This window comes from Pinus tabuliformis, chromosome 4_1, assembly GCF_031772625.1.
Source record: "Pinus tabuliformis cultivar Carrire ecotype Pingquan chromosome 4_1, CPIR1, whole genome shotgun sequence".
NCBI lineage: Eukaryota > Viridiplantae > Streptophyta > Pinopsida > Pinales > Pinaceae > Pinus > Pinus tabuliformis.
Window position 1 is genome coordinate 660,913,642 of NC_142303.1, and position 18,183 is coordinate 660,931,824.

The 18,183-nt window shown below is 40.0% G+C and overlaps 1 pseudogene; it reads right to left on the reverse strand.

Annotated features, from left to right (window-relative positions):
* Nucleotides 1-641: 641 nt before the first annotated feature.
* LOC149177825 (cytochrome P450 78A4-like) overlaps nucleotides 642-18,183 on the reverse strand; it is a 50,980-nt pseudogene continuing 33,438 nt past the window's right edge.

Genomic DNA, 18,183 nt, shown 5'->3' on the forward strand with positions numbered 1-18,183 from the left:
AAAACGTATGTAGTTTTCCATGGTTTTAAAGCATAATTTTCCTCTGAAACCGGGTAGCTACAATGCTTATACTGTAGTTTTAGATTTTATAGATCTCGTCTTAGATTTTGCAATCTGGATGGACCTTTTCACCCAACGAAACGAAAAGAAAATAATAAGCTAACAGAATTCTGCATGGATCGGACAAAGGTATGAAATTATTGTCCAGACAAGATTGACAGTAATAGCGGCGAGACAAGATTGATATGGGTGGTAACTCATCATCTTTATTGTCGAAATATGCTGACACGTCGGATAACCTAACCTTAATGTGCACCAGACACACACATAGCTTACAATAATTCGAAACCAAAATCACCATCGTTGTTCTATCCATCACAAAAACACACAATCTCAATCTCTTCTTATGACGATGGGTCAGAGAGTATACCACTTGCAATCGAAATACAGAGCCTGTAATACACAAACAGAACATGAGGTGAGGTGAAGTGAGGTGTAATTGACTAGACAGAGACAGGGACAGAGGATTTAATGAAAGCGAAAGGCACCCGCATGACGGGAACAGAATGAAGAGGATGAGCCATTTCGCATGACAGCTTCAGGACCTCGGACAGATCAACCGGATGTTCAGCATGAGGAAGTCATTCAAAATGATGGAGCAACTTGGCCACCCAGAGGTTAACAGTGGCAAGGCCCAGAGCCTTCCCCGGGCACACACGACGACCAGCACCAAAAGGAGCAAGCCTCAGATCGTTACCCCTCACTAGGGGTTAAATTTGACGGGTGACCCTAGCAAGCCTCAGATCGTTACCCCTCACCAGGGGTTAAATTTGACGGGTGACCCTACCCGTCAAGGAATTTTTTTATGACGTTTTTATTTTTAAACTGCCCATCATATGACTTTTAAAATTTATTTGTACAAGTTTCATCTAATTTCAAATTGTACTCATAATTGTTCAAAATTTTCATTTTTTTGTTGTACAATTCGGCTCAAGTCTCATTGCTACACTTTGTTTTGAGACCTGCTGATCAAATTTTTCTGCAAATTTTCCAGATTGTTCAAATGTTCTGAGTTTTTTTTGTTTAAAATGGAAACACTGATAAAATAGATGAGAAATATATATAGAAACAACAAAAAGTAATATTATGAAGTGAAAAAATATATATTCATAATTACTTTCACATGAAAATAATGAATGTTAATATTGTTGCAATAAATTTGACAAAAATAATTCACTCAAGCTATCATGTTTTCCATTTGAGTCACTACCAATTTACAGTGACAGAAGTTCATGTCAGCGTCTGGACACACAGAAATCAATAAACCCTGACCACACGTGTACATGATACTGATAAATTTGCATGCAAAATAAAAATACTGGTTTGTTTTTTTAATCATGGAAGGAATGAGTGGACATTGAGAAGGCCGACAACACCGAATGTAAAGATTGTGGACGGTAAATCCACAATTTCCAGTAGTGGATGTTCAGCGAAATCTCAGAAGCAAACAAATCCATTTATGGCTGTTTACAGGCTTATAGGTGAGCAAATCAAACTGCATTGAAACCATTTTTATCTTATATACAGATTCGGCTCTATAAGGACAGTTTGGCTGAGTAACATGAAAACACTGTTAAAAACTTAAATATGTATTTTAACTTTTGCAAATTCTCGAAATGCTTCATCGGTGAATTTTGAAGAATTTTTTTCATTACTTGATCAATAATTTGTCCAAAATTTTAAAATTGCACCTGTAATTCCTTCAATTTTTTGCTATTTCCGCAATGATTGCACTCTGGAAGTTTAGGGTTTTTTTAAGTGAACGACATGCTTGAAATTACAATTTTAACCATGTATAAATCAGAACATGCAAGTATTTAGTACATAGTGTACACCTAAATTATGGACATACTATAAATGCCGAGATTACAAGGACAGATAATCTGACTTGAAAATTTCAAGGCTTCACTTGGAGAGATTTTAACCTATTCTGGACAAATATTACTGTGGACAAATACAGGTAATGTCATGTTGTGGCGGAACTAGTAGTAAGTGTGGAATACCTACCTGCGTTATGCATTCATTCAAAATCTCGCATGCCTCGTTACCCTTCCTCTCGACCTTTTTCTTTTGTCCTCACCTCTCCCCTCACATTCGATCCGTTATTTTAACATTGCTTCTTCGAGTGTAAATTTTGCATCCATTTTTATAAATATCGCATTATTCCCCATTTCCCAGCGGGCCTTAACTGTTCTTTCTTTTCAATTTGACTCAAATCGTTTTATCTTGCTTGCAGATTGACGAAAATGTGCGCAGAGAGAAATCATCAACCATTGTTCTCTGAAACATCCAAACATTGTTCGCTTCAAAGAGGCAAGAAATTCAGTTTGGGGTTGTGCATATTTTGTGTTAAAACATTTGATGCAATTGAAGGAATGCCGATTTCTGCAATTTGGAGTATGTTGAGATTGCGTTTGTGTTTGCAGGTCATATTAACGCCGACCCATTTGGCAATTGTGATGGAATATGCAGCAGGGGGTGAGTTCTTTGAACGGATATGTAATGCCGGCCGCTTTAGTGAAGACGAGGTTCTTGCAAATATTTTCTTTGGCAAACAAAGACTTTGAGAGTTGACTGGGCGAAAGGGACGTTGTTTGTTTTCAGAGAGGCTAACATCCGCTCAACTCCAGAGGATCGTTGTCGGTGTTCACAAACTCCTCTCAACCCCACAGGATGTGATTAAATTTGAATAAAGTTATTTAACAATACCACTGAAAGAGCAACGCTGTGTCTATTGGAATTAAAGCAAAGCACATCCAAAAAAATAAAATGTGGCACCACACAATTATATCATCCCATCCATGAATCACTTCAAGAAATTAGCAGCTATAACAGTGTAATTGTTATTTGTACAGAGAGAGAGGGAGGGATTTCAAAAACCTGGCAACGCAAAATTTAAGTTGGGCACTGCTCTTCCGCCCTGGCGAATCGGCGATGTATATAAACTGATGACAGAAGCTGAAAACTCAACAGAAATCGCACCAGACACACGACCAGAACTCTGTTGGGGACCGGGGTTGATGTTGGTTTTCACTGTGTAGCATCTCTGGTGCAAAAGTATAGTTGACAACTCGGCCCTCGCAGTCGCCGCTCGAGCATACATTCCCAGAATTGTATTTTTTAATGAAAATCCAATCACCGATTCACCTTGTAACTTGTTACTTAAGTTTCCATATCTTTCCATATCTTGGACACGCGGTAGTTTGGTACAGTGGTAAATGCTCAAGCGCAACGCTGTTGATTCATAGTACTGAACCATGCAATTTCTTCCACGAATCTGAAAGTTCTGATCAATTCATGAGACAATGTTGTTGATTCATAGTACCTTAAGTTCAAATTACAGTTTTCTGCAGCAATTTTAATGTTCGAAAAAGACAAGTAACAGACAAACCCGATGAAGATAACGCTGATTCATGGTACTTGAACTGCCAACCTATTAGTACTGTCTCTGCACAGCACACAGACACTCCAGCCTACAGGTATGACATAAGGTTAAATATATATATAAAAGAAATTTATAAAAAAAAAAAATTTAAACTTTTAATTTTTAAACCTGCCCGTCAATATGACGTTTTTGGAAATTAATGGCAAGTTGCCCATGACGTGGAAATTTAAAACTCAACATATTTTACGGGTAAAAAAGAGAAATACGGGCATACGGGCGTCAAATTTAACCCCTGCCCCTCACATCCACGTCTTCCCCGCCTTCCGACACCACAAACCTCTCCGGACGGAACTCATGAGGTGATTCCCAAATGTTGGGGTCGTGAGTAATCGACCACATATTCACCATGGCCGTCGTGCCCGCCGGAACACACATTCCGTTGATGTTGACATCTTCAGTTGAGAGCCGCGCCCATGATAGCAGCGGTCTAGGCGGATGCATTCGCAGCGCTTCCTTTACCACAGCTTGGAGGTACGGCAGCTTAGGGATATCCGCATCATTCACGCTGCGGTCTCGCCCCACTACAGCGTCCAACTCTGCTTGAGCTTTCTTCTGGGCATCTGGATTCAACACCAGTTCTGCCATGGCCCACTCCGTCAGCAGAGCCGTCGTGTCTGTGCCACGAAAAATGATCTCCTACATGCATAACATTACATAAATTAGAACCAAACTTGGTTAATGCCCGTCCCCAAAGCCAAGGGCAAGCAAACTCACCTCATTCATAAATTTCGGTGTGAAAAAACTAAACTAAAATACAGAGAGATAGATCAGATGAGAGTGAAAAAACTAAAATACGGAGAGAGATAGATCAGATGAGAGTGTGAAAAAACCTAAAATACAGAGATACATAGAAGATGAGAGTGAAAAAACTAATAGTACGCACCCAGAGAAAGGCGATCATATCCTCCTCATCTAGCTTATCTTCTATATGCAACGACAGCAGAACGTCAACAAAATCAGATTGATCACCCGTTTCCCTGTTCCGCTCTGCACGTCGATGCTCTTCGATGATATTTCTAACGAAAGCTCTCACACGCGGCACCAGGCGGGCGCAACGAGCATGGATTCGAAGAGGGTCCAGTGGTCACAGCCATGGTAGATGATCCGCCCAGTTGAACGCTTCCAACAGCTTGAAACCCTCATCCACCATCTCCCGCACCTCCTTCACTTCTTCACAAGCAGAAGTACATGACATATCGAACCTCCTTCCAAACACGCTGCCCATTATATTGTTCAGCGCAGCTCCTTGCAGGTTTCGTCGAACCCTAACAACAACGCTGGACTGACATTCCTTCTGAATATCAAGAAGCATTCCGAGAGCGTCGGCGTGGCGACCAAGCTCGTGAGCAGCGATTCTGAGCGGAGCGAAAAGATGCGCGGAAAAATTTTTCCTGAGTAGCCTCCAGTAGTCCCCATTGGGTGCAAAGCCAATGGCCCGCCCAAACAACAACTGCTGCGCAGATTGCTTGAGGGGTCTGTTGGCGAAATGAGGAGAGTTGAGCAGCTCCCGGGCCACTTCAGGATCCGATGTAATAACGGCAGGCGTGGAGCCTAAGATAAAAGCCATAAACTTCTTGGCGCCATGAAGATAAGCCAGATATCCGAGCTTGCGGTGAGCAAGACCGATGCTCATGTCTAGCAGACTTCCAATCATGGGCCATCCTTTGGGACCAGGAATGGGTACGCCACCCGACCTCTTGTATCACGTCCCTACAATGGCGGTAATCTTCCAACCGCACTATAGCGAGGTGGGGCACCACCGACCACTTTTTTTTTGCCCAATACTTATGATCGTGAACTACGCCTAACATTTGTACTTAGTTTATTTTCATTACCAAGTATTAGTTTATCCTTTATACATGATGAAAACTATGAACATTCATCATAAACAGGAATAACATGAACAATTTCAGAACAGTGTAAAGGGAGGGGCAACTTCCCGATGTGAGTCTGCCCGAATCAATATATATAATCTTCAATTTTCACACTACAAGTTAAATCTTAAAGGAAACCCCAAATTTAAACAAGCCAAATTTTCACAACTTTGGCAAACTCGGTTGCCCAGCTCGTCGGCACCTCCGAATAGTCGCACGACTTGCCCAACTCTCCATTCGCCCATCGCACGTTTTGTGTCGTTTGCCCAACTCGGGCGCACTCGTCGAGCCCGTGTCACCCACCTTGGGCGCCCTCCACACGTCCTCGTCGCACCTTCATTCACCAAACAAAACACCTCACTTCGTTTCCACCCAGCGCCCTACACACCCAACCGTGAGTCACCCTCGACCGTTTACCAACTCGTTCCACCGTTCGGCCTACTCGTCCCCTCCGCATGCCTCGTATGACCTCCACATGGGTGCCCTACTCGGTTACCCGGTCGCACCACGTTTCTGTCTGCCCGACGCCCTTCGTGGGTCTCTCGACCTCCCGTCGTGTCAACCTACTCGGTCGCCTACGTTCGTTCACCCGGTGCCATACTCGGGTCGCCTGTTTACCTCCGCACGGTTCGATTGCCACCTAACTCTACACGAACTCCACTCGTTCAGCGCGGGCTCATGTGTTCTATTTCTTCACCAACCGCAGTCCCTACTCACTTCTCTAGCTCGCACTTGTTGATGTTTGTATGCCTTGAACGCCCATCGTTCAATGCCGAGTTGACCTACCAATCTAACACACCACCGTCGGCTTTATCACCAAACTGTCATGTCGGCCCGCCCACTCCATCGTTCGGCCACCCGGCCGTTCCATCGTTCGCCCGTCGGCCCACCCATCGTTCGGGGCACCCGGGACCGCCCACATGGGTATATGTAAACCATCATATTTCTCCATAGCATTTTTCTCCAAGTCGCTCACACGGCCTGCAACTCACCTCGTACGTCCTTGCACTTCGTCTCCACAGCTCATCGCTTCGTTTGGTGAGGTGCCCATCCGTCGCACGGATCTCAGGGCGTGACATCCTCCCCCACCTGAAATCATTATTGTCCTCGACAATATCTCATCTCAGTAACCATCCATCACCAAGACAACAACCATATCCTTGATCCATGATATCAACTGGCCCATACACTGCAACATCCCTGCAACATATGAAAAACGACCGTCTCCACCATGTGTCGTTCCACCCTGTGAACTATCGTCATGATACTCCAACATAATGCTAACACATCTTCGCACACTGACGTCCCCCATGACTCGAACTAGTCGGGTAGCTAATCCAACTGTCGCGCTCATAAGAATGCACTTCCTTATGCCATCACCAGTCTTTTCTCAAACTTTGCCACGATCCGAACTCATAAAGAATCTACTCCAAACCCATGCTTAGGTCCATGGAAACTCCATCCCATCTACAACATGTCATGATGCTAATGCCAAACCATTCCTACATCATCTATCTACCATACCTGCTCAACCTGTTTTAAAGGACTCACTACCATGAGCAGCTAACAATGAGCCCCATCTTCTAAGTCGTCTAAGCATATGAGGAGGGAGTAGAAACTGAAGGCTTTCCCTCACTGATCAGCTCAATCCACCTGTTTGGATCTTCTATCTCCATCCTCTATAGATATGCAACCTGATCCTTCCTCTGGACATTCGGCCTTACATAAACCTCATCATCGTCATTGTCATCCTCAACTTCTTCTAGCCTCCTAGACAAATCCAAGATGCTATCGGACAATGTCTTGATAACTTGTGATTGTTCTGCAAGCTTTGCTTCAGCAGTAGACGTCCGCTTACACACCTGATCCATACGCTTCTTGTCTTCCATTTGCATCATTGCCAACTTACATTCAGGTCTCGTCACACCAATGGTTGGAACACCAATGGGTACATCTTCCCTTCCATCGTAAATGTACAACTTCTTCAAATGTGGAACAATCATTGCCTCATAGTGTTTCAAAAACTCCATTCCCAGTACAACTTCATAGTCGTTAATCCGCACTATCGTGAAGTCGACTTTCCCGATCCACTCACCTAGTGTTGTGTCCACCTTCTGAGCCACACCAATCACGAAATCAGGAGGAGAATTCACTGTCTTAATCTGTGCCTGCACCGATACAAATTTCAGCCCAATCCTTCTCACAACATCTTCACCCATGAAGTTGTGAGTAGCCCCACTAGCCACCATAGTGAGTACATCCGCACTCCCAACCTTCATCTGAACATACTCCAAGTTGTTCCTTTCCGGATCTCTTCGTGAGACCGCTTCCATAGCAGCTGCAGCTCCAAGAATCTTCATCACCCCCACAAAAGTCTCTTCTTTTTTCGTATTAGATTGTGCCAACGTAGCCACTTTCGGTCTTGAAGGACAATTCTTCACTCTATGTAGTTCCGTACATATCCAACACTTCAATGGTTTCTTCCTCTTCGACTTGTCATTCGATTTCGAAGCATCATCTTTCGTACTCTTTTCCTTCGGCTTATCGAACTTCTTCTTTTTCTCATCAGAAGTTTCGTCATAATGCTCCACCAAACAATCCACAACAGCAAAAGCCTCCTCAAGTGTCTTAATCTTCTGCCTCTTCCCTTCATTGCATGCCCAAGGTTTCAGCCCTATATCAAAGTTGAACACCTTGTCCCTCTTCGCCATGTCCAGAAATTCCAGAACTGCACTTGCAAACTCTTGCTGATATGCCTGCAGACTTCCCGTTTGCTTTATATACTTTATCTTCATCCTTGCTTCCTAAGTTTCATCTTGAGGACTGAAGTGGGTTTGCAAAGCCTTCTTCATGTCATCCCACAAAGTTATGTCATTAGTACCGCCATTGGCAATCTGATCCATCCTTCTTTGCCACCACATATTAGCATCTTTCGTCAGGAACTGAGTAGCCACCTTCACCTTAGTTTCTCATCAGGCAATCCTAAGAGTTCCAAGTATTGCTCCATGTCTCATAGAAAATTACCAAGAGTCTTCGCATTCCTCGTACCATCATAAGATTCTGGTTCCTTGATTTTCACATGAGACACTCCTCCACCTGAGTTATGTCTCACGGCCTTCTTCAACACCGTGATCTCATCTTTTGCTTCGTCAAGAGCTTTCTACAAGTTCAAGATTTCTGCAAAACCTTAGTCTCTCGCCTTCCCAATCTCATTGAATTCTTCTTCTAATTGTGTACACTTCCATTCAGTATACTCGTATCGGTCTTGGAGTTCATCGAATTCCTTTCTCATCTTCACATTGCCTTCTTGATCTTTATTGACCTCGGCCATCTTTGAAGTCCAGAAAGAATCCAATTCTTCCATCCTTTCCAATACCCGACCCATGAAAGCTTCACCTGCATTGAGACTAGACTCACCTATCACAATCTGATGTTCTCCTTCCATCTCAGCCATCTTCCTTCTTTGTGATCTAGTATAGACCATCCACCATTCACCAAGTTCCCTGCAAACCAAATCAGCTTTGATTTCACCTGTCACAACAGTGCAGTGGGATCAGCACTTCATCGTCAACCTGAACATCAGCTCTTCTGCAAATTCCTTTGCACTTTACCAGCTCTGATACCACTTGTCACGCCCCTACACTGGCGGTAATCTTCCAACCGCACTATAGCGAGGTGCGGCACCACTGACCACTTTCTTTTCACCAATACTTATGATCGTGGACTACGCCTAACATTTGTACTTAGTTTATTTTTCATTACCAAGTATTAGTTTATCCTTTATACATGACGAAAACCATGAAAATTCATCATAAATAGCAATAACTTGAACAATTGCACAACAGTGTAAGGGGAGGGGCAACTCCCCGATGTGAGTCTGCCCGAATCAATATATATAATCTTCAATTTTCATAGTACAAGTTAAATCTTGGAGGAAACCCCAAATTTACACTTAGCCAAATTTTCACAACTTCGGCAAACTCGGTTGCCCAACTCGTTGGAAACTCCGAACAGTGGCATGACTTGCCCAACTCTCCGTTCACCTGTCACATGTTTCATGTCGTTTTCCCAACTTGGCACGCTCGTCTAGCCCATGTCACCCACCTTGGGTGCCCTCCACACGTCCTCCTCGCACCTTCATTCACCAACCAAAACACCACACTTTGTTTCTACCCGGTGCCTAGCACACCCAACCGTGGATCGCCCTCACCCGTTTACCAACTCGTTCCACCGTTCAGCCTGCCCGTCGTTCAACGAGTGCGCCCTCCGCACGCCTCGCACGACCTCCACACGAACGCCCTACTCAGTTACCCGGTCGCACCACGTTTTTGTCTGTCCGACGCCCTTCGTGGGTCGCTCGACCTCCCGTTGTGTCAACCTATCCGATCGCCTAAGTTCGTTCACCTGGCGCCCTACTCTCAGGTCGCCCATTTACCTCCACACGGATCGACCGCCACCCAACTCTGCATGAACTCCGCCCGTTCAGTCCTAGCTCATGTGTTTTGTTTCTGCGCCAACCGCAGTCCCTACGCTCTCCTCCAGCTTGCACTTGTTGATGTTCGAATGATGCTCCATCTCTCCAACTCGTCCTTCTATTTATATGCCTTGAACACCCATCGTTCAATGCCCAGCCGACCTGCCAATATAACACACCACCATCGGCTTTATCACCAAACTGTCACGTTGGCCCGCTCGCTCCATCGTTTAGCCACCCGCCCGTTCCATCATTCGCCTGTTGGCCCACCCATCGTTCGGGGTACCCGAGACCGCCCACACGAGTATATGTAAACCATCATATTTCTCCATCGCATTTTTCTCCAAGTCGCTCACACGACTTGCAGCTTGCCTCGTGCGCCCTCGAATTTCATCTCTGCAACTCGTCGCTTCGTTCGGTGAGGTGCCCATCCATCGCACAGATCTCAGGGCGTTACATCCTGCGTCTCCCCACCCACACACAGCCTCCCGGGATCAACCAGGAGGCCAAAACAGTAATACAACAGCAATAAGTAGTGAAATATAAAGATGTCACTGACGCCACCCACAAACATCGTCGGAGTCCAACGAGAAATGACTGCAACCATTTCTAAAGAGGAGGAAATAGAGCCACCACCCGCCTCCTGCAGAGCTCCCGCGATTCCCCATCTCAGAAATGGATGGCAAATACAAAAACTAAGCAGCAGCAGTAACAAGACAGAGATATGAGCGCATAGAATGTGGAGGGGTTGAAGCGGATTTATAGCTCCAAGGGTTCGATTCCACGGGAAGAAAGGGAAAAGTCAGTAACCGTAAAAGGCAGATCCCGAAACATTTATTAAGTCGATACGATTCATCCATTGGAATTCGAAGTGGATGCACATGCACTTGGTTAATGCAATTGGTTCAATTTTGGTAATTTGAGTTTTTAGGATGGATTTTGAATGTCTCAGTCGTTTTTTTTTCCTTTTTGTGGTCTTGACTCTATTGCTAACATTAAAAAGAAGCAATTCAAAAACTCAATGGCAAATTTTGGAAAACAAAGACAATAGATTCAGACACAGAATAATTGCCCAGACGAAATTGTGGTATGCTTAAATGACTCATGTACTTTTAAATTTCCGAGACAAATTGTGGTATGCTTAAACGACTAATGTACTTTTAAATTTATGGGGTATTTGAATTTCATAGATTACAAAGTTCAAATTTATTCTTCCCATAAATGCCAAAAAAAAATGAGTTTCTATGAACGGGGAGTTCCTCCCTAGAAGGCCAAAAGCGGCCAAAATCTGGGCAAAAAAAATTCAAAAAATCCTGTAGAGACAATATTTGAATCATGTTTTTGATGGTGGAAATGCATTCAGCACCACCTGGGGCACCTAAAATTTTGAAGTTTAACCACTATAACTTGCATTTACAAAAAACTTTACCGGATTTTCTAAAAATATGGCCAGAATTTCCATGACTTTCACTGCAAAAAAAACCCTAAAAGTAAATGTTGAAAATTAATAATTAAACAAAATTATGATTAAATCAATTTTATCATCTATAATTTTCTTTTCATTAATAAATTATAATTACTTTGATTAATCATATATTTTATTTTCTTATCTTTAAATATTTTTATCTTTTCTATTTTTAGTGTTAAGAAATATTATATACAAAAATACATTAGTGAATCAATATAGTACACTATGTACTATGTTTAGTGAATAAACGCAGTACACTATGTACTATGTTGCCAACTAAATTTATGACAGAATGAAAAAAATTAAACTTTGAAAAATAATAAGTAAACAAAATTATGATTAAAGAAATTTTATCATCTATATAATTTTCTTTTTAGTAATAAATTATAATTAATTTGATTAATTATATATTTTCCTTTATAATCTTTAAATATTTTTATCTTTTCTATTTTTAATATGTATACATGATAATATTAAAAATTGATAAAAAAGAAATAGCAAATTTTATTAGTGTTAAGATAAAAACAGTAAATTTTATTATGTACAAAAATGCATAAGAACAAATTTTATTATATACAAAAATATATTAGTGAATCAATTTAGTACACTATGTACTAAACAATCAACATAGTACACTATGTACTATGTACAGATTTGAGTGCACTCTTTATTTTTACTAAGCAGGAGAACTGGTAGACTAAAGTTTATTATATAAAATAATATATTATCAAATCAATGTAACTAGCATTTGCACCAGATGTTGCAAAGGAAACGTCGTAAGGCATAAAGTGCAGAAATCCATTATCCATGTAGTGTGTGCATTACGTCAATGACCTAAATATCAACATATCTATTCACTTTTTCTAAATGTTGTAAACGACTAGAATTATAGAAATATTCTTAAATTTGTACCAATATTTATAGGCAAAAAAAATTTTGTCTTTCGGATTTTCTAACACTTGTCAAACATTTTCATGTTATAAAACAAAGTCTAGAAGTCATAAAACTTACAAGGTGGTGGAAAGTTTAAAATGGTGCAAAGAAAGATCAAGTTCGAGGGATACTCATGAAAACATTTAATGTTAGTAAACTAATGCTAGCATTAGTTTATTTGTGAAAAAATGTTAATCAAAATGTAACTTATAACATAAGATATATGGGTTGAAGAATTGGATATCTATCTTGGGAAGAGGTTAAATAAAGTCTCAGACTTAAACATAAGGTATAATGTGAAATGCAATATGTGATTTCGACAAAACTTTAATTTAAACAATTGTAACTAATTAATTAAAAAACAAAAATACAATACTATAGTCTTTACAACCGAAAGGGGAAAGACTTGTAACATTGTAAAGGGACTAACAACATTGTAAAAATAGTTGATTCTTGAAGAGAAAACAAGATACTCCAAAAGAGCAATCGCACCAAAAATAAAAATCAAAATTCTCTCCTTAAACTATTTGTCAAAATATAAGAGATCATAGAATTGCAATGAGAGGTTAAACTTAATATGGATAATGATAAAACAATTATTGCTTCTCCATTTTTTGTACAACTCAAAAATCATTGTTATCCATATTTTCTTATGTATGGAAGCAAGCATGTTCCTATTTGTTTGAAGCCCAATTTGTTCATCTCTAGGAATCTGCTCATCAAAAGGTTGGTGCTCTTAAGAAATTTTATTCACTACGGCTGGACCTGTACATGATGCATAAGAAGTTGAACCAAACACTCTTAGGGTAGGAAGACTACTGAAGAGGAGCAATGATGTCCTAAAATGATATGCAATACTCCCGGAGTAGAAGAGTGGCTACCTTGGGTTCCTATGTGGTTACTCTGGAGAATCTAAAGGAGAAGTGCTGCTCTTTGCTGTTATGTATATTGATATGCTTGTCGATGCCTGGAATAATGAAAGTCTCATTACCAAATATATAGATCTTGAGAAATCTCCTATCCCATTAAACAAGTATGCCTAAATGGAAGTGCTTTAATTCTAGTAGTGTTTGATTTCTCTCCTCCACATGATTACTTTTCCATATTATTAACAAACAAAAACTTCCTTTTGTCACATCGAGAGCTGTTCCCTCCGCAAGTGGTTCAGATCTCCTCAATGTAATAGCTGAAAAGAATTGTAAGAAATACCATACTTGAGATTGATTGGTGATTATCTTAGGCTTGAGAGTAGAGTTTAGTTGTAGTAAAATGCCTTTTCTACCATCCAAGCATGGTCTATTATCAGTTTCCCAAAGCCACGTAATTTGTTGTTTCCCACCTTTGTCAAAATATTCTATGAAATCAAATGTATCAACTAGCATGGCTTCAATTGAATGGAGCTATGATTATCTATCTGGTCATTTCTATGATGCATGTTCTTCATTCGTTTTTGGTTGACATTTGTAGAGTCATTGCCTTGGGTCTGTTACTTTTGAGTCATTTCTTCATCATGGAGAAAATCAAATCCCATTTTAATGTTCACCGTTAGTTTTTGCTGGAGGATTTGAGCCAACATCCTGATTCTCTTCATCATGGCTTCCAAACTTTCAAGTTTGTTTTCCACAATCCCAAAGTGGGTTCTCTGTCAGTAATGGGTTGTCTATAGGGATCCCTAATCATCGTGTCTCTGAGGTCATGGGTACCAATCGAGGAGAAAGGGTAGGCGGCATTGCCCTGCCTCCCATGTGAATGGGGACAACTGCATTTTCCCAGCCTCAGAAAGACAACAGATGCCTCAGTTTTACAGAGGCCCCTTTCTACATAGAACCTTCTCTAAAAACCTTTCAACGTCGAAAGGATAAACCAATTAACTTGCAACGAGGTTAATCAATTTCTTTCATAATCACAACCACCTTAAGAACTTTTTACATATGGAAAGTTCAAAATCACATCAAAATTTTCTAAATCCTACACTACGCAATATTTTATTCCAGCATGTTCAAAAACATTTCTTATGAATCACATCAAAATTTTTGAAATTCAACCCTACGTAATATTTAATTCCTGCATGTTCAAAAACATTTCTTATGAATCTCTAGGGATTTCTGTTCTGCAATCGTGAAGTGTCTCAACTGTCACAAAACCTTAAAGAAAATTTTGAAATCTAATGTCCACAAAACCTAAAACAAAGACCATTTTACGCTCAATGGGTTGAAAGCTTGGAACATTTAATCTGCCCCTTCATCTTGAGCTTTGACAAAAGCTTCTTCGTCAACATTGCGACCAGCAACACTTTTTGTCTCACTATAGACCGGCAAATGGGCTTTAGAATTTCCATCCTCTATAAGTTGGGCATGGGCATCATCTCCTTTATGTAACTTGTGGCGTTTCTTGGATGACATATCTCTTTCTTCCTTCACTGAATCATCTTTTCCTTTTCCAAGAACATTGTCTTTGCCAGTCTCTGCTGTCTCCTGCTCCTTTGTCTTTGCCATTCCTAACATGGACAGGTATTTTTCCTTGACATATGCAGCTCATGAAGATTTTATAGGCTTCCACAGTTAACCTCACAAAGAGAACACCACCCCACCAGTCCTTGTGGCTGCTTTTTCTGTGGCTTTACTACATATTTTAAACCCTTTTCCTTCAACTTTTTAAACCCGGATTGGTGCTTCTTCCCAAACACATTGTTTGGGAAGAACTTCCTTTGTGCTACAGGTAACATCACAGAGTGAGCACCACCCAGGGATCTTTGGAGTCTTAGCATCCATATCTTTGATGCCTGGGATCTCCCTATGTGCCCTGTTTTTAGACTTTGGTTGCAATCCAGAATCTGAGTTCTTACCCAACCTGGACTTGAAAATCTGAAAAGCATACCCAATGTTAGTAATAAAAATAGTATGCTCTATAATTTCCAATATGAAGATCAACCTCTCTGCATTTTCCCAGCCTCAGAAAGACAGCAGAGAGGTTGTTTTAATGCCTAGTGAATGTGGTATTGCCCTCAACAGTGATAAAGGCTCCCACAATATCAAACATTGCTCAATTAGTAAACAAAAAGAATGGACAAATTACTGAAATAGTAAAAAACTTTTCTGGCACAATAAGAAAAGGTAGAAAAAGAATGGATACACTACTGAATCAGAAAACAAAGTTCAAAGTTGAGAGGCTAAGAAGTGAATGAAAAACGATGGATACATTGCACAATCTGGAATGGAAATTTGAAAAAGAAAATAGATACCTCTTGTTGGCGTGACTGATGTTGATAGATCTGATGTTGAATATTTTATCATATGTTTGTAGGGATTCTAGCAAGTGCTATGGGTTAGTTTTTCCAAGTACTGAAAAGTAATATGTTATTTTTTCAATGTCAATTTGAAATGGACCAGTAAATATTGGTGCCATGCTTTAGTGTTTTAGATATCATTTTCTATTTATGTCCCAGTGTTTAAACAACTAAGAGATAGAGAAATTCGTCTTTCTCTGAAGAATTTTCGACTTCAAAAGAAGACAAAATGGCACAAGTATAATGGGTTGTCTGTAGGGATCCCTAATCATCATGTCTCTGAGGTCATGGGTATCAATTGAGGAGAAAGGGTAGGCGGCATTGCCCTGCCTCCCATGTGAATGGGGACAATTGCATTTTCCCAGCCTCAAAAAGACAACAGGTGCCTCAGTTTTACAAAGGCCCCTTGCTACAAAGAACCTTCTCTAAAAACCTTTCAACGTTTAAAGGATAAACCAATTAACTTGCAAAGAGGTTAATCAATTTTTTCATAATTACAGCCACCTTAAGAACTTTTTACATATGAAAAGTTCAAAATCACATCAAAATTTTCTAAATCCTACCATATGCAATATTTAATTCTAGCATGTTCAAAAACATTTCTTATGAATCACATCAAAAATTTTGAAATTCAACCCTACATAATATTTAATTCCAGCATGTTCAAAAACATTTCTTATGAATCTTCAGGGATTTCTATTCTGCAATCGTGAAGTGTCTCAACTGTCACAAAACCTTAAAGAAAATTTTGAAATCTAATGTCCACAAAACCTAAAACACTTGAAAGCTTGGAACATTTAATTTGCCCCTTCATCTTGAGCTTTGACAAAAGCTTCTTCCTCAACTTTGCGACCAGCAACACTTTCTGTCTCACCATAGACTGGTAAATGGGCTTCAGAATTTCCATCCTCTATAAGTTGGGCATGGGCAGCATCTCCTTTATGTAACTTGTGGCGTTTCTTGGATGGCATATCTCTTTCTTCCTTCACTGAATCATCTTTTCTTTTTCCAAGAACATTGTCTTTGCCAGTCTCTGTTGTCTCCTGCTCCTTTGTCTTTGCCATTCCTAACATGGACAGGTGTCTTTTCCCTGATATATGTAGCTCATGAATATTTTCTATGCTTCCACAACTAACCTCACAAAGAGAACACCACCCCGCCAGTCCTTGTGGCTACTTTTTCTGTGGCTTTACTACATCTTCTGAACCCTTTTCCTTCAACTTTTTTAACCTGGACTGGTGCTTCTTCCCAAACACATGTTGTTTGTGAATAACTTCCTTTGCGCTGCAGGTAACATCACAGAGTGAGCACCACCCAGGGATCTTTGGAGTCTTAGCATCCATATCTTTGATGCCTGGGATCTCCCTATGTGCCCTATTTTTAGACTTTGGTTGCCATCCAGAATCTGAGTTCTTACCCAACCTGGACTTGAAAATCTGAAAAGCATACCCAATGTTAGTAATAAAAATAGTATTCTTTATAATTTCCAATACGAAGATCAACCTCTTTGCATTTTCCCAGCCTCAGAAAGAGGTTGTTTTAATGCCTAGTGAATGTGGTATTGCCCTCAACAGTGATAAAGGCTCCCACAATATCAAACATTGCTCAATTTTCCCAGCCTCAGAAAGACAAGAGAGAGGTTGTTTTAATGCCTAGTGAATGTGGTATTGCCCTCAACAGTGATAAAGGCTCCCACAATATCAAAAATTGCTCAATTAGTAAACAAAAAGAATGGACAAATTACTGAAATAGTAAAAAACTTTTCTGGCACAATAAGAAAAGGTAGAAAAACAATGGATACACTATTGAATCAGAAAACAAAGTTCAAAGTTGAGAGGCTAAGAAGTGAATGAAGAAGGATGGATACATTGCACAATCTGGAATGGAAATTTGAAGGATACATTGCACAATATGGAATGGAAATTTGAAAAAAAAACAGATACCTCTTGTTGGCATGTTGATAGATCTGATGTTGAATATTTTATCATATGTTTGTAGGGATTCTAGCAAGTTCTATGGGTTAGTTTTGCCAAGTACTGAAAAGTAATACGTTATTTTTTCAATGTCAATTTGAAATGGACCAGTAAATATTGGTGCCATGCTTTAGTGTTTTAGAGATAATTTTCTATTTATGTCCCAGTGTTTAAACAACTACGAGATAGAGAAATTCGTCTTTCTCTGAAGAATTTTCAACTTCAAAAGAAGACAAAATGGCACAAGTATTTTTTGTTTTAGGAATTCTCCAACATTTGCACCTCTCTCTGCTGCAGTATGATCATATTAGAATATCTGAAAACAAATATCCAAACATTTTAATGCTCACAGTAAATTCCAAAAAGTTAATAATATTAGTACCCTGGATGTGGGATCATATTAGAATATCTGAAAACAAATATCTAAACATTTTAATACTCACAATAAATTCCAAATATCTAAACATTTTAATACTCACAATAAATTCCAAAGAGTTAATAATATTAGTACCCTGGATTTATAATAATGATAGGGTTTAATAATATAATATAATATAGTTATTATTTTTATAATATTACTTTTATTTATATCTATCTATCATTATCAATATTAATACGGATGTTAAATCTATACAGTTAATGCCTATTGGGTTATTTCAACTACATTTAC